The sequence below is a fragment of the Panthera leo genome, chromosome A1, assembly GCF_018350215.1.
Source record: "Panthera leo isolate Ple1 chromosome A1, P.leo_Ple1_pat1.1, whole genome shotgun sequence".
NCBI classification, from domain to species: Eukaryota; Metazoa; Chordata; class Mammalia; order Carnivora; family Felidae; genus Panthera; species Panthera leo.
The window spans coordinates 44,230,573-44,253,622 of record NC_056679.1 but is presented as its reverse complement, the minus strand read 5'-3'; the positions used below and the strand labels follow the sequence as shown (position 1 = coordinate 44,253,622).

General features: G+C 34.1%; 1 long non-coding RNA gene across 1 annotated transcript in view; it reads right to left on the bottom strand.

Annotated features, from left to right (window-relative positions):
* Window positions 1-6,916: 6,916 nt before the first annotated feature.
* LOC122213563 overlaps window positions 6,917-23,050 on the bottom strand; it is a 37,803-nt gene continuing 21,669 nt past the window's right edge. The window contains exons 2-4 of the long non-coding RNA XR_006199589.1: window positions 18,873-18,940; window positions 8,293-8,466; window positions 6,917-7,053 (exon numbers count right to left, since the gene is read on the bottom strand). This is a non-coding gene — a long non-coding RNA (uncharacterized LOC122213563). The remainder of the gene's footprint in view (window positions 7,054-8,292; window positions 8,467-18,872; window positions 18,941-23,050) is intronic.

Below are 23,050 nucleotides of genomic sequence, written 5' to 3'. Positions count from 1 at the left end.
CGTCTTGCCAAATGTTGAAATGATATAATCCTTCTACCAAAAACAATATGTGTCTTATTACCAGGAACTAGAATTGAATAAATATGTCCTAGATAGATTATCATAAAGGCTGCTTCTCTTGGTAGACTCTAAGATATCAAAGATAGTATGGGAGGTAAAAAGAGAAGGACCCAGGCTAGGACATTTTTATTTTTTTAACTTGATCTCTTAAGTGAGAAACATGTTAGCTGTGATACATAGCTGTTCTTTAAAAACCAGCATTTTAAATGCTTTATATCCGTCACTTGGTAATGTGTATTATTATTATTATTATTATTATCATCATCATCATCATCATCTAAAGCTTTTGTAAAATTTCCCCTTCTTTTCAACTCTTCAAGGAAGAAGAGAGGGATGGTTTTTATCCATGCTTAATTCTCTGTGTATTGCTGGGGTAGTGTTGGCACGCAATAAGGAATTCCCATGGAGATTTTCAGGAATTGATGGTCAAGGTCATGTGGACCAGAAGCTCCTTTCTCTCAGGAGAGTCATCTTCCAGGGTGAGTTTGAAGTTTCTAGTGTTTTCTCAATTCACAAATGTGAAAGCTCCTTAACTTCTGGTTTGTAATCACACCCAGACCCAGATCTTTTTTAAAATTTGAGTGTGTGTTTATAATGTGTAGGGGTGTACTTAGTGAGAGGTACCAGTACTTCAGGAAAAGTTGTCAGAGCAGATTATTTGCTCACCAAGAATTGAACACACATCAGTGAGTGGACTGAGTCAGAACTGACAAGTTTTGTTTACTGTCATAAGTGATTATTAACAATTTGGGTGAGTAGAACTCAGCATGACAAGCAATAAGGGCTAAATGCTGAAATATTACTAAAATATTATTGTACGATAATCTGGAGTTTCTAAATGATAGCAATATATCTAGCTGACATTTTCAAAATAATGTTGGACATGGCTCAGAATTTAGAGAAAATAGACTCGGTGTCCTTGATTCTGTGATCATTCTGTCCTTGAAGGTCTGTTTTTTTTTTGGTTTCTGTTTTGTTGTTGTTGTTGTTGTTGTTTTACCATATATCAGTTAAAGATTGTGTTTCACAAGAGACTTGATTACAGTAGCTCAAGCAAAAAGGATTTGTTTACCTCATGCAAAAATAAATCTACTGGTGATACTATAAGACTGAAATTCTTCCTCAATGATGACAGGAAATGGTCTCCTTCTATCTTTTGCTACACTTTCCTTACCAGTGCTACTATATTCCCAGTTATCACCAGTATTCTAGAAAAGGAAGAAGGAAAATCCATCAAGGTAGTGCCAGTTGACCTCCCTTTTCATTTCACAGTTCAGCAGTGAGTCACATGAATACTTTTTGGCTCAAAGAGGTTTAAAATAAATGTAGGAGTATTAAAAAAGATTTCTGGCCTCTCTTTTGGAGGCAGGGTAAAAAGCCATTTTTTGTTGAGTGAGTCAAACTCCAGTATCTGTCATACTTTCTTCTGAAATGTCACTATATTTTTATCATCTCAAACCTATGGTTGGTTGACTTTTCTTAATCCATATTTACTGAATTCTCTGCGTTAAAATTCATTTAAATGCTTTGTAGTTGCATTGGTAATGCGTATCACTAAAATTCCAAATTAAACACCATTGAGTTAAACAAAAACAAAAACAAAAAGTGATCACTGAGATACATGATAAGATGGTGTATTTCAGAAAAAAAATAATTAAGAATGGCAGGCTTTGTGATGGTTGAGAAAGTCATTTATGACCTCTGTAATTTGCCATGTGGGGGGCTGCGGAAAGCAGGATTAATGACTATAAGGAAGATATAAAGAATATTTTATTTATTGTTTCCTCAGTATAATTTTGGCTCCTTTTAATGCAGTTTCAGTCTTTTGCTGAGTATGACCTATGACAGCCATTTATTTTTCACCTTCACTGAACTCTTATTTTTCTGCCTCTATTCATAGAATACAAGGGTGTATAATGTGACTGAGGATAGAGGGAAATGGACAATGCCAATTCTGTAATGTTATGTATAGTAGTTATTTGTGAAGAAGCATATAGGAGGTGAGGTCAATATGATCACAGTGAGCAACAAAAGCTGGTGATGATGATGATGATGATGATGATGATGATTTTTACTGTACTAGTAAACAAAACAAAACAGTAAAATCATCTTTGGGCACTACCATGCCTATAGAGAGAATCTGGCAGCAGAATGATCCTATACTTTGTTTCAGGGGACCTGCATTAGATGAATGCCTTCTAGGACCTGAACATTTCCTAGGGAGTGTTCATATTGGACTCTAGAATAGTGCCACTAAAAAGTGGGATATATGTGTGGCTAAGAACCATGCATATACTGACTTTGTGCTAGACACTGACCTGGAAATACAGCTTTTCCGATAAAGTTACATAAAAGATCTGTACGGCATATATAAGTCATAGTACTAATCTAGAACTAAAAATCCTAAATGCATTAATGGCTAGGCAGTAAACTCCTCCTTTTATCAAGGGAGCAGTGAAAAGTTGCTTCTTAAAAAAATTATGATGAGGGGCGCCTGGGTGGCTCAGTCGGTTAAGCGTCCGACTTCAGCTCAGGTCATGATCTCGAGGTCCGTGAGTTCGAGCCCTGCGTCGGGCTCTGGGCTGATGGCTCGGAGCCTGGAGCCTGCTTCTGATTCTGTGTCTCCTTCTCTCTCTGCCCCTCCCCCGTTCATGCTCTGTCTCTCTCTGTCTCAATAATAAATAAACGTAAAAAAAAATTGTTATGATAAAGAAGTAAAATTTTAAGTTTTAAGTCTGTGGTAGAATAGCTAGAAAGAGAAATTAAATTACTTGTTTCTTATCTACTAGCTTCACATAATAGAGAAATTAAGTGACTTGTTTCTCATCTGTAAGCTTCATATAACTCAAGTATGAGCTTCCTCCAACTCAAGTAACATTAAGAGAGTTTCATTCCATTTGGTGAGGGGATTATTAAGAGTTATTTTTTTAAAGTCATAAGTTGCTCATAAATTCATAGCCAAGGGGTCATACATGGCCCATACACTTATTTGCCTTACATAATATAAAAAGGTGAGTCTTTTGATTTTAAAATACATCAAATAAAATATACATTTCTGATTTTTCTTTCAGAATCAGTAGTTTTGTCTATACCAGTTCCACATTTCTACATAGCAACATTAGCTGTAGTTGAACAGTCCCACTCTCTTTGGTTTACTGTTTTCATGGTATTTTCTCCCCATCCTTTCACTTTCAATCTACTTGAACCTTTGAATGTAAAATGTGTCTCTTATAGACAGCATGTATTTTGGATCATATGTTTTAAATACTCTGTTCTGTAAGTTTCTCACATTTTACTTTATATTTAATATAATTTCTAATAAGGTAGAATTAACATCTGAAATTTTGATATAATTTTCTATACGTGTTATGCCATCTTTGTGCCAAATCCAGGCTTGGTGAAGAGAACTATTCATTATTTAGAGTTTCCTGGCTTTGAGCTACATGCAGTAATTGATGGAGTGTTGGAGTTGCAATTGTTTACATACTTCAGTTTAATTTAAACAGACCAAGAGATTACAGAAAACAACTATAAGAATTATAATAAAATGTAATATGGTATATGTGGTCCTTGGTTATTTTTTAGGTCATTCAAGGTTGAATATATATGAAGTAAAATAAATTTTGAATCAAATTATAGCATTAATATTTTCATTTTGAAATTTCTGTCCATGCTTATAGCATCTTCTGTTTTATAAAGTAGAAAGAATTTCAATTTTGGTCTATTTCTGTATATGGGATAATAATCAGTGGAAGCATAATCCAATCAACTTTTAGAGGAATAATTTTTTCCCCCACATTCATTATGATGAATAATAAAGCAGGAAAGAAAGGTGCAACTTTAATTCAGCTTTCTCATGGTTGAGCATTTTTTAATCAACATAGCCACAGGGTGTCTAATTTTCCCCTTTTGGTATGATTCTTTTCTGTATTCAATAACAACTGCAGTTGATAATGGTTATGATAATAGAGGCTACATTTATTGAATTTGTCCTCTGATCCAGGCTCTAAGCTACTAGTGTCACATTCTTATATGCTTGTATGCCTTCTTTTTAAATCACTGTCTCTGTGTCTTTCTCTAGCTCATTGTCTCTCTTTCTAAACTTAGCTCTTCACTCAGACTTAAGAGCTGCTGGTTTATAGATGTTCCTGCATCATTAATAATAAAGTATGTTTGTAAAACAATAACAAAAAGTTGACATTCACAAAATATTGTGTGCTGGAATTTGAGATTTACTCAGTACAAGCAAATTGGACTGTATTCTGCCACAATGGATGTATTAGTGTTCTCCACGTGTGTGTGTGTGTGTGTGTGTGTGTGTGTGTGTGTGTGTGTTTGCGTGTGTGTGAATAAAAGGATCTATTTTAAGAAATTGGCTTATGCTATTGTGAAGGCTGGCGAGTTCAAAATCTGCAGGGTGGGCTGGGCAGGCTATACACCAGGACAGAGCTAATGCTAGAGTTCAAATCCAAATGCAGTCAGGCTGAAGACACAGAGAAGAGCTGATGTTGTGGTTCAAGTCCAAAGGCCATCTGCTTGCAGAATTCCATCCTTGTCAGGAGAGGTCAGTCTTTTTTTCTACTCAGATCTTCAAGTGATGACACGACACCTACTCACATTTTGCAGATCTATCTGTTTCACTCAAAGTCTACCAAGTTAAATGTTAATCACATCCAAGAACATCCAGAATAATGTTTTACTACATATTTGGGCACCAGAGCCTAGCATCCTCTGTTAACTTGCCATCCAAATGCCTCTTTTTAAGCAATATTTATTTTCCTGATAAAGACAATGTCTATGTCATAACTCCTCTAACGTGATACAACTATGCTGCATGCAGCAGAAAACATATTCTTTGTCCAGCAGAGGATGAAAAGTCCTTGAGTAATGTTTACTGTTCTTGTTAGTCCATAATTTAAATACTATAATGTAAAGTCAATGCATCTAATGTTACATGATTACATGATAAGAGGATAAGAGAGAGAAAAAAACAAAGATATGTATCATATATGTATATATAATATATATATGTAGATCACTCACACACATATGTATACAAAGTAAAGAAGAAATATGAAAATTAGAGTACTAAGTTCTAGGACTGCTCAAGTGATCATAGCTGGTATTTATAATTACCTTCTTTCACTACCAATTCTGCATTCCCTATGTCTTCAGCAAGCCCCTCTTCTGGTAATGGTTCTTTATCTGTTGAGATGACCCAAACCTTAAGGATCTGGGTTATTAGTTTAAATGTCTGGATTGGACTGCTACAGTCTTCCACTGACTTTATCACAGGACATGGTAATACTAAGAGATACCCTCGAGGATCACCTGTATTTCAGACATATTCTTTTTTTATCTCTGTGGTAGAGGAGCAGTATCCTTGGTCATCAGGATTATTCATCCTAGCCGACACAATAACTCCTTTTGTGCTTTTTTATTCAGAGTCATGAAGAGTTTAAAGTGGCTGGGTGGCCTTAACTTCTAGTTCAATGGAATCTTTGTTGTGTCTCCTGGTGGACATATTCCTCCCTCTGGAACTAAATCCTTGGGCCAGTGGAGTATAAAGTTGCAGGGATAGGGAGCAAACATCTTGCTACTGGGTCATTTGATGTAAAGTGAGTGATACACCTCCCTTTTCCACCCTTCCATTCCCATACGTGGATATCTGAAAAAGCACCACATATTTGACACTGATTTGGAGCATATAAAACCTCTTAGATAACCTTACCTCAGTCCTGCAAGGTATTGCCATCTATTCGGCACCATAACTGAGTCTTTGAAAGGCCAATCCATGGACTTAATATTAACCTTTTCTAAAACACCCTCATAGAAGCATCTAGAATGATATTATACTACATTATCTGGGCTCTGTGGCCCAGCAATATTAACACATAAAATTAACCATCGCAATGGATGTAATTCTTCCAGAATTAAAACTGAATTAAGAGTAATCTTCCATCAGTTAAGTGATTATGGTGTCAAGAGGAGAGAGGGTGTTATCCACTACCATATACTGAAAGGGGTATTTTAGATATCCTTATCTACTTCCTAAATTTAGAAACTTACTCTGATGGGCCTAAGTCTTCATGACTTGAAGCTGTTTCCTTCTTCATCCAACATATTTAAACCCATATAATTTCCACTATCCCTCAACCTTCCTTGACACCACGTTCTGAACTGATTATGAGTTTCATTTTGGGAAAACGTCCTTTCTCTTTTGTGAACCAAGCACCACATATCTGCCTTAAGGTATCCTCCAAGAAAACTTGCATTCCGTGGAGGGCCTGTCTCGTATCCAACATGTCCTTGACACATTTTATTTATGCATCGTATTGGTTGCTGTCAGAGCTTGTTGATACGGAATTTCTTTAATTATTAAATGGGTTTGAATAAAAATTTCTCTAATATTCCCATATTTGTTTTCATTAGAGAATCATCACTGATTCCTATATTCAAGTAATTACTTATGTTTATAGAGGCAATGCTCACAAGTCCTGGGGAGGACCAATAACTTCATTTAATTTTCTCCCAGGCATTCCTTTCCCCAGCTTTGGAATTTTTCTGTCCTCGCATAACTTTGATATTTTAATGGTAGCCCCTGTGCTTCCTTCCAGTCATTCTTTTCCTTTTGTGATAGAATATTATTCAAAGTTTCCAATTCCATATGATCATACATTACATCATTGAGTAATTACTAAGCAAATAGTATGTTCATGCACACTTTAGGCAATTGGGGTTCATCAGTGAGCAAGATAGACAAGGATTTCTATCGTGATCCTCTTCAAGTTCCTCCTGCGCTATTCAGATTCATTCAGTTGAATATTTCAATATTTTAATCTTTATTTTAGTTGGTCACTTTTCTTTTCTACCATATGTGGATATTTGAGAACAATGGAAATTTGAAGACATTTTTACAAAAACAAAGGTTGAGGTTTTATCAACAACATAATTTCACTTCAGGAAAAGATGAAAATATCACAGAAGAAAAACCTGAAATACAAGAAGAAATGGTGGGCATAAACATTAGTGACATAAAGGGGGAAAAAAGGCAAAAATTATCCATATAAAATTTTTAAAAATATGATGATAATAATGTATTTTTAATAGTAATATATAATTTAAAGGAATAGAAAACTCCAGATAATATTAGCATGTAAATCAACATGAGATTTATTAGCATTAAATTTCTCTAAAGTATTTACATTTGTAAAGAACAGAGTGCATTTAATTACACTAGATTCTGAAGTCAAAATAGTAGAATTTCAAAGGTAAACATTAAAGGAAGAAATGAGAAGGAAATAGTTGACCCATTATAAACATGTTCTCAAGGTAAATGGTAACCAGTCCTCAAGAGAGAGGTACTATTTGTTACATATAGATCATCTTAACTTTACCTGATAATTGGCAGCCATCTGTGTACATGAACTGCCTTTATTCAGAGGAAAAACAAACTGACATACCTTATGACAGGGAGTAGTTTTGCAATTTGGAGCAAGGCATTCATGGAAGTTAGGCCTCAGCCCTCCCACAGAAAGTGAGAAAAAAGGGTTCTCTTTCCCTCAATATTTACAGTTAAGAGATGTCTCGAAAGTCATTAAGAAAGACATTCCTGGATTATACATATGACAAAAGGTCTAACTTTTCTTCAAAGGGATTTATAAACATTTAAAAGAGAGGAGAAAGTACTTAGAATTAAAAGTTTCTAAAGTAAATGCTCTGGAATACAGGAAAAGGAAATATCTTATTATATTTAATTTGTACTTGTCCTTATAATACTCATGAGAACAATACAAAAAAAAGGGAAAGAAAAAGAAGGAAGGAAGGAAGGAAGGAAGGAAGGAAGGAAGAAAATAAAAGAAGTAAACTCATATGCACCTGATAAAATAGGTGAAATTATAGAATGTGACTACTACACTGTAGCATTAAAATATTTCAGTATACGCCTCTCCTTAGTATTAACAGATAAAGCAAATAAAAATAATATCATTCAAAATACGTTTTAACACAATACACAAGATTGATTTAATGGAAATACAGAGAAGTCTGTTCTAGTATTAGTAGACTAGATATTTTTATCCTCCACATTCTAGTCTGTAGAATGGTGAGAACATTATAAAAGCACTCTTAACAAGAAAACGATGGCCAATTGTGAGGTTATATTTATTATTGTACTGTTGGTCCTTACTAAAAACAAGACAATGATTAAGTAAAAGAAAGGAATAAACCTACCTAGGGCTGTCATCATAATGAAATATAGTAGATTGAGTGGCTTAAACACAAATTTATTTTCTAGCTGTGGGGGCTAGAAGTCCCATATTAAGTCTGATGGTGTCAGTTTCTGTTGAGGACGTCTTCCTTGCTTGCTAATAACTGCTTTCTTGCTTTGTCCTCACATGACATTTTCTTGGCGTGTGCACATGTTGGAGATGGGGATAGGATGAAAGGGGGTAGAGGGGGGAGAGAGAGAGGAGGGAGGGAGAGAGAGAGAGAGTTGGTTCGTTCAGCCTCTGGTGTCTCTTTTTATAAACACACTAATTCTAATGGATCTTGGCCTAACTTTTATGATCTCACTTAATCTTAATTAGTTGTTTTTTTTTGGGGGGGCTCCATCTTCAAGTATAGCCATACTTGGTTGGGGCTTCAATATATACATTTTAGCGGGAGCACAAATATTCAGTCCATAACTCTGTCATTGTCTTTGTTGTATAAAATTTGCTGCATAGAAAACAGAAAATAATCTGTAGATCCTTTATTATGGTTTATAAGAGAGTTTATAAACATTGCTAGGTAAAGTATCATTGAACAAAAATCAGTATGACTTTTGTGATCCAGCAGCCAGAGAAAAGTTAATTAATACAAAACACTAATTCCAGTGATAGCATAGATGTGATTTCTCCAAATGTGAAGAATTGGAGAAAATTTCATGTTTATTTTAGAAATATAATTTTAAATATTATTTCAGACAATTATCTATATATTCAGTATCATTCCAACCATAATTTCAAAGAAATTTTTGAGATAACTTGATAAGCTCATGCTACATAGAAAATGAAACGCTGCAAAAGAATCTCAATTACTCCTTACAAGAAGAAGTAGAGTATTTTTATTGTTTATTATAAAGTTACAGTGACTTATAGGGATGTATAAATTAGCAAAAAGCAACAAACAAACCAAACAAGAATGTACAAATTGAATCTAATTATCTGGATCAAGGAGCCTCAAAAGAGCACATGATTAGGGAAACATGATATATGATGGAAGCTATATTGAAGATCACTAAAGTAAGAAAATGTAAGATCAACACAAGTGGAAAAGTGGGGAGAAGAAAGAATGTGGCTACTTATCTTAACATTCACATTCACAAAAATTAGTTCTTGACAAAAAATAATGGCAAAAGTTAAAAATAAATAAGTAGAGAAAAATATCACTATAATATTGGAAAAGACTGAAAATTAGACTTCATTAAAATGAAAACACTTTTGTGGGGCACCTGGGTGGCTCAGTTGGTTAATGTCTGACTCTAGGTTTCAGCTCAGGTCATGATTTCATGATCTGGAGATCGAGCCCCATGTCAGGCTCTTTACTGACTCCAAGGGGCCTGCTAGGGATTCTCTCACCCACTCTCTCTGCTGCTCCTCTGTTCTTTCTCTTTCAGAGTAAATAAATAAACATTAAAAAAACACTTTATTTAACAAAAGAGAACAAGATAAAAATGAAAAATTTACAGATTAATGCTACTCTTAAAAAAAAAAAAATTCATAGACAAGGGCGCCTGGGGGACTCTTGATTTTGGCTCAGGTCATGCATGATCCCAGGGTTGTGGGATTGAGCCCCATGGTGGGCTCCTCACTGAAACGTGCTTGAGATTTTCTCTTTCTCCCTCTGCCCCTCTCCCCTACTCATGTGCTCTCTCTCTAAAATAAATAATAATAGTAGTAATATAATAATAATAATAATAAAATAAACTTTAAAATTCATGAATAGAGTCTAAAATGACATCAAAGTCAACTAGATGAACAGAATTAAATGTAATAAGATCCAGTATACAAATAGTGGAAAAAAATATAAACATTTCATACATAAGGAAACACAATTCTGTATTTAAAGTTTAAAAAAAATCTCAATTTCCTTAGTAATCAATAGAATGCATATATATTTAAAGTTTATTTACTTTGAGAAAGCGTGTGGGAGAGGGGCAGAGAGAGAGGGAGTGAGAGAATGCCAAACAGGCCCTGCACTGTCAGCGCAGAGCCCAGTGTGGAGCTGCAAATCATGAACCGTGAAATCATGACCTGAGCCAAAATCAAGAGTCAATCTTTTTTGTTAAATTTTTTTTAACGTTTATTCATTTTTGAGACCGAGAGAGACAGAGCATGAACAGGGGAGAGGCAGAGAGAGAGGGAGACACAGAATCCGAAGCAGGCTCCAGGCTCTGAGCCGTCAGCACAGAGCCCGACGCGGGGCTGGAACTCACAGACCGCGGGATCGTGACCTGAGCCGAAGTCGGACGCTTAACCGACTGAGCCACCCAGGCGCCCCAAGAGTCAGTCTTTAACCAGCTGAGCCACCCAGGTGCCCCAAGTGTGTGGTGAATTTAAAGGTGTCCATTTTATTATCATGTGCTATAACTTACATGTATAATACATGTGTTCTTTTTGTCGCCCATGTATTAAAACAAAAACATTAAAAATACAATGAAAAGAAATAGAAAATAGAAATTGAAGGAGATGATTTGTGTTAATTATCTGTGTCTGGAACACATAATTTAAAGGCCAGAATGTGACATAAGAATTGTAGCCTGTACCACCTCTGACACCTTTGTGGTGTTAACCCAAGACTGCTGCCCTGGCTAAACAAATAAAAAGAAATAAGTAAAAATTGTTCAACCCACCAATGCTTGAAATTCCCATACACTGAAACTGTCACTTTTAAAGTGAGCCTGTCTTGCATTAAAGACTCTTTCTCTAATTATGAAAATGCTGCCTTATCTATCCCCCATCCTGCAGAACCAGCTGTGGCCAAGTGCTGAGGTTTGTTGGACACAAAGGTCTGCGCAATCTGTTCACCCGACTCGTGCAGCTTGCATTGCTCAAACTTGCACCTGTCATAAACATTCACCTGCCTGCACACACCTGCTGTGACAGCTGCATCAAGAGGCTGGTTCTTACCACAGAGTATTTTGGTCCCCAAATAGGACTCCACTTGCCAGTTTCTCAAGGTTTCCTTGCCAGGGCCCCATGTGTTAGAGTGTGAAGGTAATGATTTTGCATATACTCCTATAATCCACTTTTTGAAACAATTAGGAAGTCAATTTAGAATGAGATAGAGATAAAAATATGCATGATGTGTTGTTTTTTTTTCGCGTTGTGGTATGTCATTATAGGAGACTGCAGCTTGTTCCTGAGACCAAAGTGATCTTTTTAATGTTTCCTTCATTATCACTCTTAGACCTTTGGACCCATTGAATGGTATGGTCATTTTCCCAGCCTGCTTTACAGACGATGGCACTCTTCCTTGGATAGGGTTATTAAAGGTGTGGAGCTAAAGTCAGTCTTACATTTTATTGTTGATAGCATAAATACCTAGAACCATTTTGAAAAATTATTTATCATTATCTTATAAAGTTAAAAGTGCACACTCCCTATACAATGTGAGGATGTTCATAACAAAGTTGTACACAGATATACATGCACACAAATACATAAATACTTATAATACTCATATATACCCCCACTATCATATATATAAGTATATAATACATATATAATGACTCATAATATTTTTATGTGAGTATATAATATTCATATATCCCCCAATATAAATACACATATTTAATGTAAGTATTTAATATATATGTATATAAAATTATTGGCATTTATGTGGATGGAGAAGGTTGACAATGATACTCTCTAAATTGTAGGTTTCTTATGCTATACACTGGTTTATTATATAATTATGGATAAAAGTATAAAAGTTTTCAGATGTACAACATTATTTTGTACTGGTAAATATTGTTTGTGTTATTCTTCTGTTCATCAACTGTATTTTTACAATATTTTATGTGCACTGAAGATTTGCCTAATCTAGACTGGGACCAACATGGTTTACTTTTCTTTTGTTTTTTTAATGTGTATTTATTTTTGGGAGAGAGAGACAGAGACAGAGTGGACAGAGTGTGAGTGGGCGAGGGGTAGAGAGAGAGGGAGACACAAAATCCGAAGCAGGCTCCAGGCTCTGCGCTGTCAGTACAGAGCCTGATGCTGGGCTTGAACTCATGAATTGCAAGATTATGGCCAGAGCTGAAGTCGAACGTTGAACTGACTGAGCCACCCAGGTGCCCCAACGTGGTTTACTTTCAGTGTGTACTGTAGACTCAAGCTCTAAATGTTGCTTAATGACTTACATGTGCCCCACATGTTTGAGGGCTGCAAAAACAATTAGATACATAGATACACCTTTGAAGAAGCTTCATGAGAAATAGAGGGAAAAAGGCATGAAAACAAATGCAATAAAATCTTTTATACGTGCTGTGGTATAATCTGTATAAGGATATGCTACAGGCAGAAAAGACAATAGGAACAATTTGTGTTTGAGAATATTGTTTCACGGGTGACTTTTAAAATACAGTGTAACTTGGATAGAGTCACAGACTATGAGAGGATTTTCCTGGGTAGATTAATGAGAAAAAATATTTTCCAGGAAGGAAACTAGAGGAATCAAAGACTCTAGGAAATTTAAATAATCAAAAGCCCTTTGAATCCCATATTTCTGGAAAGAGAAAAGTGTTTTTTTTACTTCACAGATATCTTATAGAAGGAACAACCAGAGGTATAACCAGTAATTCACATTTCTTTAATATCAGAAGAGAAAATAGCATGAGACAGAAAATTGACTTTATTTGGACTTTACACTAAAAAGATGTAAAGTATTAAATCTTAAATATTAGCAGCAAATGAAAATGTATCCATTCACTTTCTCCTAGAAATGTACAAATACTGAGAAATTTCATTATACCTGATATAAAAATCTCATTTGTGTACTCTTTTATATGAGATACTTTTATTTTTTTTTTAATTTTGTCTTCTTTAAGATTTTCACTTTTACGGAATCTACACACCCAACCTGGGGCTCCAAGTCACAAACTCAAAGTCAAGAGTGGCATGCGCCACCCGCTGAGCCAGCCAGATGCCTCTAAAGACTGTTTATTTTAATCTTCAAAGCCATTGTGAATTTTATGCATTAGCATTACCCATTTGTTGGAATTTTTTTTCTTGGTGTTAGTCTACCTTTGAGGTAGAACTTGGCATTCCATAATGAAACCTAGCGTTTCGTATCTACCCAGCCCCAAAAGCTGACTTGTCATTTGCATGGGAAGAAAATAATATGTAAAATATTAATGTTTTATTGTTATTTCCCTATTAATGTTTCAGAGTAAAATAGCAAGCAATTTATTCTTTTAAGGTAGGTGTGAAAAAATATACAGTCTCATATACAATAATATTTGACTCATCATGTAGTGGAATATTTGACACCTTCAAAAACCAAAAGCATAATACAGAGAATAAAAATATAATCTTTGAGGGATGTCTGGGTGGCTCAGTCAGTTAAGTATCTGACTTGTTTTCGACTCAGGCCATGATCTCTCAGTTCGTGAGTTTGAGTCCCATGTCGGTCTCTGCACTGACAGTGCAGAGCCTGCTTGGAATTCTCTGTCTCCCTCTCTCTCTGTCCCTTCTCAGCTCTCTCTCTCACACAATCTCTCTCTCAAAATAAATAAATAAATAAATAAATAAATAAATAAATAATTAAAAAAAAAATATATATATATATATATAATGTTTGAGCAAAAAGTTGCAGTAGGTCTCATAAAGCACATATGCTTTACTCTTCAGTGTTTCCTTTTTATTTTAAAGAAGTTTGATTTTCTGGCTCCCATTCTTATCACATGGTGCCTTTCTGGATAAAAGTTAGCAACTGAGAAGGAGGGTTGGGTTTGTGAGACATATAAATAGTGAGACATGAACAGTCTTAAGAAGAAATATTTACTTTAACATCTAATCGAGTTGTGGTAAAGAAAACCACAAATGTTGCATCAATTATAACAATCCTAAAGCACAAGAGTACTTGAATTGTGTTAAATATTTTGTGTTTACTAAAGCAGCACATTAAGAAAGCACTCTGATTCCTTAATTAATTTTTCAAATTGCAAGCAGAATAATTTCTTCAAAGATGAGGATTGATTACGCTAGTTTGCTGCTATAAATTTTTCAATAACTTCCCATTGCTCCAAGGAGTTAATCTCTTACATTCAGAAACTTTTGGTTTTATTGCTGGAACACTTTGTATCTAATTCCATGTAGGAAACTGTAGCAATCTCACTTTCTTAAGAACCTTTCTAGACTAGGTAATTTCTCCCTATCCTATAGTCTCAGAGAATCATTTCCTCTTTTGAAATGTTAATTAATTATAGATACTTGTTCAATGGCTGTATAATGGTTTACTTGTTCAGTGGTTTACTAAGACTGTAAACTCCATGAGGTCAGGTGCAATGATTGTTTTAATCCAGTTGCTATTTAATATAATATATTGGTACCTAAATGATGAGATCAATAATTTTTATACCTTTGATTTAAAATATCATCAAACTAAAAAAAAAAAAAAAAGACTGACAGGTCTTTAACAATATACAAAAAACCACAAATGAGTGCTATAAACACTATGATGAAACTTCTGTAGAAAACAAAAAACACAATTTCGTTTGGAGTATTGACATTTAAATTGTTGGTAAACAATTTTTATTAACTAGCAGGCTAATGCAGCTGTTTTGAAACAGTAAAAGGGACTAACAATGCTCAGAAGCTGCATGGTGATTCTCCACACCTAAAAATTCACTCACAGGTATTTCATATCTATCCCAGTGTTTGCTAGCTTCTTTAGCACTGTAAAACCAGGCTAGATGAGAAACAACTTAAAAAAGTTTTCTTTACTCTATATGAAGGCACCTGTATTACTTTCCTATTACTGCTGTAACAAATTAGAAACCAAGTTAGTGGTTTAAAACAGTATCGAACTATTATAGTTCTGGAACTCAGAAGTCTAAAATAGGTAGGAAGTACCTTCTGGAAGCTTGAAAGGAGAATCAATTTCTTTACTTTTTTCAGTGTATAGAGACTGCCTGCATTCCTTGAATTGTGTTTACATGTTACTTCAAACTCTGCTTTTGTGGTAACATTTATTTCTCTCTCACTCTCCTGCCTCCCTCTTTCCATTATGAGGAATCTTTTGATTGTATTGGGCCTTCTTGGACAACCCAAAATAATCTCCCCATTTTAAGATCCTTAATTCAGTCGCATCAAATAAATTCCTTTGCCATGTTAAGGGAATATATTCAGAGGTTCTGTGGGTCAAGATGTAGGTATCTTTGGGAGGTCATTATTCAGCCCATCACACCAGGATATTGTGTATCTCAGTCATAAGCATCTTGTTTCTCCATGTACTTGAAGAATAATGTAGGGGAGGAAAATTTTTTTCTCTACGCATTTTAGGTATTCATAACAAAAGGCATGAGAAAAGTGTACAAATATAAATTTTACATGACAGGGAGCCCTCCAAAGGAAATGACCAAAAGAAGTGGTTAAACCTGGAATAACTGGAAATATGGTGAGGATAAAGGAAGATAAGAACCATTTTAACAAGGTCTTTTTGAGAAGAATTCTCTTGGTCTCAACTTCTCATCCTTACTAAAAATTAATTTCCTTCTGATATATGGAGGACATATTTCACATGGAATTTTATCTATCTTTGAGAACAAAGGGGAGATAAGAATGCTTCTTACATTTGTTGTTTTTCAAGTGTCTTTAGCTCAAAATAACCCTTTACTGATGTAACATATTTTGGGGTGCCGTATTCTGCCATCACTTAAATACTACTCTCATAAAGCAACTGTGCAGGGAACAGGAAATAGTACAGAAGACATTCTACATTCACATAAGCACAGATTACAAATCAGAGCACTCTAGGCAAGACTGCAGACAGGACAAAGCTGTGTGCCAGGGGTTGTAGTCATAGAAGTATAGTATCAGTTCAGAATATCAGATGCAAAGTTGTAACAAAGCGGGTTTCCCATTTCAGATGAGCAGAACTGCACTAATGATGCAACTACAAGATATCATACTAGTGTCCCTTAATACATGTAAGGACTTACTCTTAGCATGATACACATAAGCGTGTGCGCGCATGTCTGTGTACAGGTATATGTATATATAAGCATATATACACAAATGCATAAGTATATATGTATTTCTAGACAGTATTTTTGAGCATTCCCTATAGGATAAAGTAGTGTTTTCATGAAAAAAGATGAATAGTAAATTTTAAGGAGATAATTGATTACATATAAGGGTAAATGGTAAAATCTTCAAGAAAATGAACTAAAAGGAATGAAAATGCAGTAACAGTGAACATTCTCATTTGAATTATAAAGAACAGATTTGATAATGTGGAAAATTACATCAGAATATAAAGAACAACCTAAAGCATTCTTTTAAAGTTTGAAGAAAAAATTACAAAGAGATTAAAATTGTGATGGAGATGATGATAAATCTAGAGAAAAGAAAATACAGATTCAATTAATGGATAATTCTTATTCCTAAACATGTACGTGTGTGGGGGTGTGTGTGTGTGAGTGAATAGTGAAGGTGAGGGTGAGAAAATTTATAGAACAACATTATCTAAAGGTATAAATGGAGAAATTTCTCAATGCAAAATGTAATGTGACTATGCATATATAATAAATACTTTTCCAGAATAAACAGTTGTTTTACATACTGATTAATGTGTATAAACAAATATGTATTACTGTGTATTAAAAATTCTGTTTATAACATGTATTAAATTATTGGTTAAATACTGTATGGATTATACCGTGCACTTTATATTATTCATTCAATTCTGATGATATATGTATATATTTAATTATCTTTCTTTAAAAGATTAGAAAACTAAAAATTGAAACATACAATGAAATTAAATATAGACCTCTTTCAACTTGAAGACCTTACTCTTGAGCAAGGCAATCCATCACCAAGATAGCCTAACAAAAATGTAGCTATCTATAAAACCACCACCACATATTCTTCATTATTGTTCTATTCTGTAGCATCAATGTCATTGTGCATTAGTATAATATATCTAAAGTTTTAAAAGGAAAAGCTTATGGTATAAGAAAACATTTTTAATACAAATAAGTTGACTTTCATGAATGATGAAAGACAACATAGAGCCAGCCGTTCTGTGATGTAATTTACTATCTATGTTGTATTTTTGAGAAAAAAAAAGTAACATGATGTGTTTAATTTTACTGAGAGGTTAATAAAAACAAATAACAAAGGGAAAATATTGAGAAGACATTAGGAAGAGAGACTAGAAGATTTACAGTAGATAACCCCTTATCTGTGGTTTCACTTTCCACAATTTCAGTTACCTGTGGTCAACTATGATCTGGAAAGGTCAGAAGGTGAATGATAACCTAACCTACATCACAATGCTTCTGTTATTCACCTCGCTTCATCTTATCATGTAGGCTTTTTATCATATCACATCATCACAAGAATAAGAGGGGTAAATGTAGTATAATAAGATATTTTGAGAAAGAGATCACATTCATATGACTTCTATTACCATATATTGTTATAGGTGTTATGTTTTGTTGTTAGTTATTATTGTTAATCTCTTACTATGCCTAACTTATAAATTAAACTTTACTGTAGGTATGTATGTAAAAGGTACCATAGGACAAAAGCATAGTATGTATAGGGTTCAACGGTATCCATTGTTTTAAATATCCACTAAGGGTCTTGGAAGGTATTCCCCATGGATAAGGAGGGATTTCATTACTTAATTAGATTATGTTTGATTGGAAGACTCTATAGCCCAGAGGCAAAGCTTTATCACACTCTTCTCTTAGTTCTTCTCCAAAAATATTTGATAAAATTTCCCTTTAATATTAGTGGCCTTTCTGTATAATTTATGTGGACTTTTTTTCTTGTCTTATGACAACTTAAAAATGTAACCATCCAGACAGACAGACAAATCATTTCTCTCCAAATTCAGTCACCTGAGGCTCTTCATTGCTGGCTCTTTCTAACAAAAAACAAAACAAAACAAAACAAAACAAAACAAAAACTAAATTATTTATGAGATTGAAATATTATCCAAATAATTTCTAACAAAGTACCTAAATTGTTCTCCTCAAAAGTAGGTTCACTTACAGTTGCAAAATTAATGTTTGTCTTGCCCAGAAAATTTTATAACTAACATTGGATAACTTAAATCATGTGGCCTCCACTTCATTGGAAACAATAACATATTCAGCCAACACAGATCTCCTCTATTAAAAGTCTTTTTTCATAGTCTAATTGCTTCTGTAAAATCAATAAATATAGAAGGTTTAACAAATCAGTAAATATATTGTAGGTAATGGGCTCCAGGTTTCTCATTGTTGGAGAAACAAGTTATAAATAAGGAGTGGAGGGGACTGGGGTAGGTGGGCGGGCAGAGAGTGTAGAATGAGCTCTGTGATGCTGGATTACAGTCAGATATCAGTGTGAACTCATGCTTTAATGTACTGTTGCTCTTTTAATATACATTAGATATAGAAATACAGATGTGTGTACGTGGGGTTAGCATACATACATGTGTTTCTTAGCTCTACCAACTGAAAGAGCTTAGATTTGGTGACACCCCAGTAATGATGAGCACATATGGCATCCAGATCTTTATTTCTAATACTACTCAGCAAAAGTGTGTACCTGGACTACTTGGAGAAATGGATGATTCCTGCCAAGGAACACAGAATGCAAGATAAGTCCAGAGAATCCTGCAGTGACAGAAAAAAAGTGCTTTAAAAAAAATTGAAAGTTGGGTTACATTGAAGAGACACAGGAGCAAATTAAAAGGTCCCAATAGCCATAGCTGAAACAATTTGAGCCACAAAGTAAATAATAATAGTATTGGATTATAATCAACTAAGAAAATATCTATGAATCCATACTGATATAAAAATAATTCAATAAAAATATATGTGGGAGAAAGGATATCTCTTTTGTACAGAAGAATTCAAAGTGATGAATATATAAAGAATGAATAAAATAAAAAGTCACCATTGGAACACCATAAGAAGAACATTTGCTATGGGCACGATCCCCAGATGGATGCTAAAACTAGTGTTCAAATATAAAGAGCAACAGGATATTTAGAGTTTCAAAATATCTCCTTCAAACCAAGTCTTCGTTAATCATAAATGGAAAAACAGTAATTTTACAGTGGAGAAACCTTGCCACAAAAAAACAACCTTCAGTAAATTTAGGAATGATTAAATAATAACTACATTAAGATAAATCCAGTTAATCTTTAACTTTTTAAAAACAATGATTTTCTGTTTAATGGAAATCTCAATGACATTTTTATCCTCAGTCTTTCTTGATGTAATAAACATTTTTCAAGAGTATGGAAATACCTGTTCACTCAGAAAAAAATAGCATATGTGTGTATGTGTATACATACATTCTATATATGTATATACGTATATAGATATATACATATATATCTATATATGTATATATATAGATACATACATATATATACATATGTGGAATGTCATATTCAATAGATTAATTTTTATGTAAAATGTTTATCACATAAAAACTGGAGAAAGAGACTAAGAAATTAATAGTGGGTAATAAGATGAAGATTATGGAGCTATTATAAAAGGAAAAAAGGAAAATATATTAATTCCAAAGTATATCTAGGATAGTGATGTATGTGTATGCATGTGTGTTTATGGATGTTTAAATTTTTTTAATGTTTATTTATTTTTGAGAGAGGGAGAGAGAGAGAGAGAGCGAGCATGAGTGGGGGAGGGGCAGAGAGAGAGAGGGAGACAGAATCTGAAGCAGGCTCCAGGCGCTGAGCTGTTAGCACAGAGCCCAATGCGAGGCTCGAACTTGGGAACAGTGAAATCATGACCTGAGCCAAAGTCAGACGATTAACTAACTAAGTCACCCAAGTGCCCCTATGGGTGTTTAAATTGGAAAATTTATTGTACTTTTCTCCCTTGTGAAGATTTATTTTATGTTGAGAGATACAGAAAATGAAAGGACTAGGGTATAACAGACTGAACAGTTTTTCAGAAGTGTTAAGAGAAGTTAGAATCTATGATACGTGAGAAAATGGCGGCTTTAGCAAAAAAGCATATTCTTCCTGACCTAGAGGATAAGGAAGAGACAATAGAGGAATATAGAGTGTGGATGGAGAAGGAAGTGGTAGTAAAAAAAAACACAGAGGATATGCAATATTGCAAAACTCTAGGTTAAGTCATATGCACATTACAGGGTGGTGGTCAGAAGACTGGAGACTAGGGAAAATATTTTATGAAATACGGCTTTAAATATGTTAAATACCTAGGTTGGAAAAACGTTTAAGTTCTGAATAGGAAAGCTTTAGTTATTGGTTCTCTGTACAACTTCCTCAGTCTGAATACATCATGTATAAATGCTATCAGTCCCAAGGCAGAAATGCCTATTTCTGTGCTCAAGTATTTACAGACTTTCTCGTACAATTCTTGACACATAGTGGGAACTCAGCATATGAATTTGAATGAAAAACTGACTGAATCACACACTGTATATTAAGGTATTACTGCACAGTGAGTAGTAAAAGTTTCAGTTAGAAAAATTCCAGTGTCTTAAAATCTTATTGCTTTTGGAATGGTGCCTGAACCTTGTCAAAACTGACTACTAAAATCCAGAAAGGATAACTTTTTTTCCCTATGATTATGACAATGTATTCCCTTGTTCAATTATCTATTCTTATTTCCCCCATAACTATGGTTTCATTTTCTTGATCTCTTCACATTCTTCCAGTTTATTAACTTCTTTGCTCAATGTTATGTTAACATATATATTTATCATATTATCTTATAATTTATTATTTAAAAATTGTATTTATCCCTTCATATTTTGCTAACTTCTGTTTTCACTAAAACAGGACAACATAACATTTTTAATTCTTTGCATTTTAAGCCTATAAAACTAATACATAAAAATGAAAAATGATAAAAAGCCTCTAGATAATCAACATTGCAGGGTGCGTGGGTGGGTCAGTGGGTTAAGCTTCTGACTTTGGTTCAGGTCATGATCTTGTGATTCGTGAGTTCAAGCCTGGTGTCGGGCTCTGTGCTGACATCTCAGAGCCTGGAGCCTGCTTCGGATTCTTTGTCTCCCTCTCTCTCTGCCCCTCCTCCACTAATGTTCTTTCTCTCTCTCAAAAATAAATAAGCATAAAAAATTTTTCAGAAATCAACATTGCAATACTTTTCCTGAATATATTTCCAGAATGTAAATTCAGGTATCTATATTTATATTTACTCTTATGAAGCTTAGTTGTTTATTTACTTATTTTTACGGCAGGCCAGTTATCTTAAGAATATTTATTGAATAACAGATATTTTCTTCACTGACACACCACTTTTATCATCCAATTACCAGAATTTTCATTTTGGGTAAATTTATGGATTCTACTTACTTCCATTCAGAGGCTTCTTCCTCAAAGCTTATTTTTCAAAAATAATTACAGCTTTATAAGAATTTGTAGTAATTGTTGGGGTGCCTGGGTGGCTCAGTCGGTTAAGTGTCAGACTTCGGCTAAGGTCATGATCTCACAGTCCGTGAGTTCGAGCCCTGTCTTGGGCTCTGTGCTGACGGCTTGGAGCCTGGAGCCTGCTTCAGATTCTGTGTCTCCCTCTCTCTCTGCCCCTCCCCTGCTCATGTTCTGTCTCTCTCCCTCTCAAAAATAAATAAAAACATTTAAAAAATTAAAAAAGAATTTCTAGTAATTGTAGGGTTAAACTTTTCTTAAAGTAGAATTTAATATAATTTTAGTGAAATTTTAACAATACTCATAATATCTAATGACATTTTAATTGGTATGTCATTAGAGACACAGTTTAATGTAGGAAGAACAACATTTTTTCCCACAGTGACTAATCCTTTCTCACAATTATTTTTTTAGTACTGCTTAATGTTTTCAAGTAGTTTTCAATTACTCCTCAGATGGGTACAATACACTTCTCTTTTTCCTCTTACATACGCTTTTTTCCCCTATGTACAATGAAATGTTTTCTTTCTGGCATTTTCTGTTTTTAACTTGGATATAGGAAAATTAAGATATTTTTATCCCATAATTTTGTACTTGGTTATTTTATATGGTAACCTTATTGTTTGACTGGATTTTCAAATAATTTTCTGTAATTTTCCAGGTGTAAAGCTTTATTAACTAAAAGTTTTTTGCATTCATTTCTGTAAAGAATTTCAAATGATAATTGTCTAGCTAAGTTTCTTAAATATTATTTTATGAAATGTATTATTATGTTTCTTAAATGTAAATATTTCATAAGACACCAGAAAAAAATTTCAAATTAACAAATGTATTATATTTGGCTAGAATAAAACTTCAAAGATGATTTTCAATGATATATGAATAGAGTATAGATAATTAAAGAATTTTAAGTTTTCAAAGAAAAGGCATTTACTTTATATTTTTAAAATTGTTTTAATGTTTATTTATTTTTGAGAGAGAGGGAGACAGAGCATGAGCATTAGAGAGATGGAAAAAGAGGGAGACACAGAATCCAAAGTAGACTCTAGGCTCTGAGCTGTCAGCACAGAGCTCAATGTGGGGCTCAAACCCACAGACTGTGAGATCATGACCTGAGCTGAACTTGGACAGTTAACCAACTGAGCCACCCAGGCACCCCTACTTTATATTTCTTGTAAGAGTACATTTTAATAAAAGATTTGGCTTATCTTTGCTAGCACTTGTTTTTTCATAGTAAAACATTTGCATGCATATACTGACATCTGGTGGATATTCAGTATAGTATTTCTAATGTAAAGTCAAGGGAAATAAATAAAATGTACAATAATAAGAA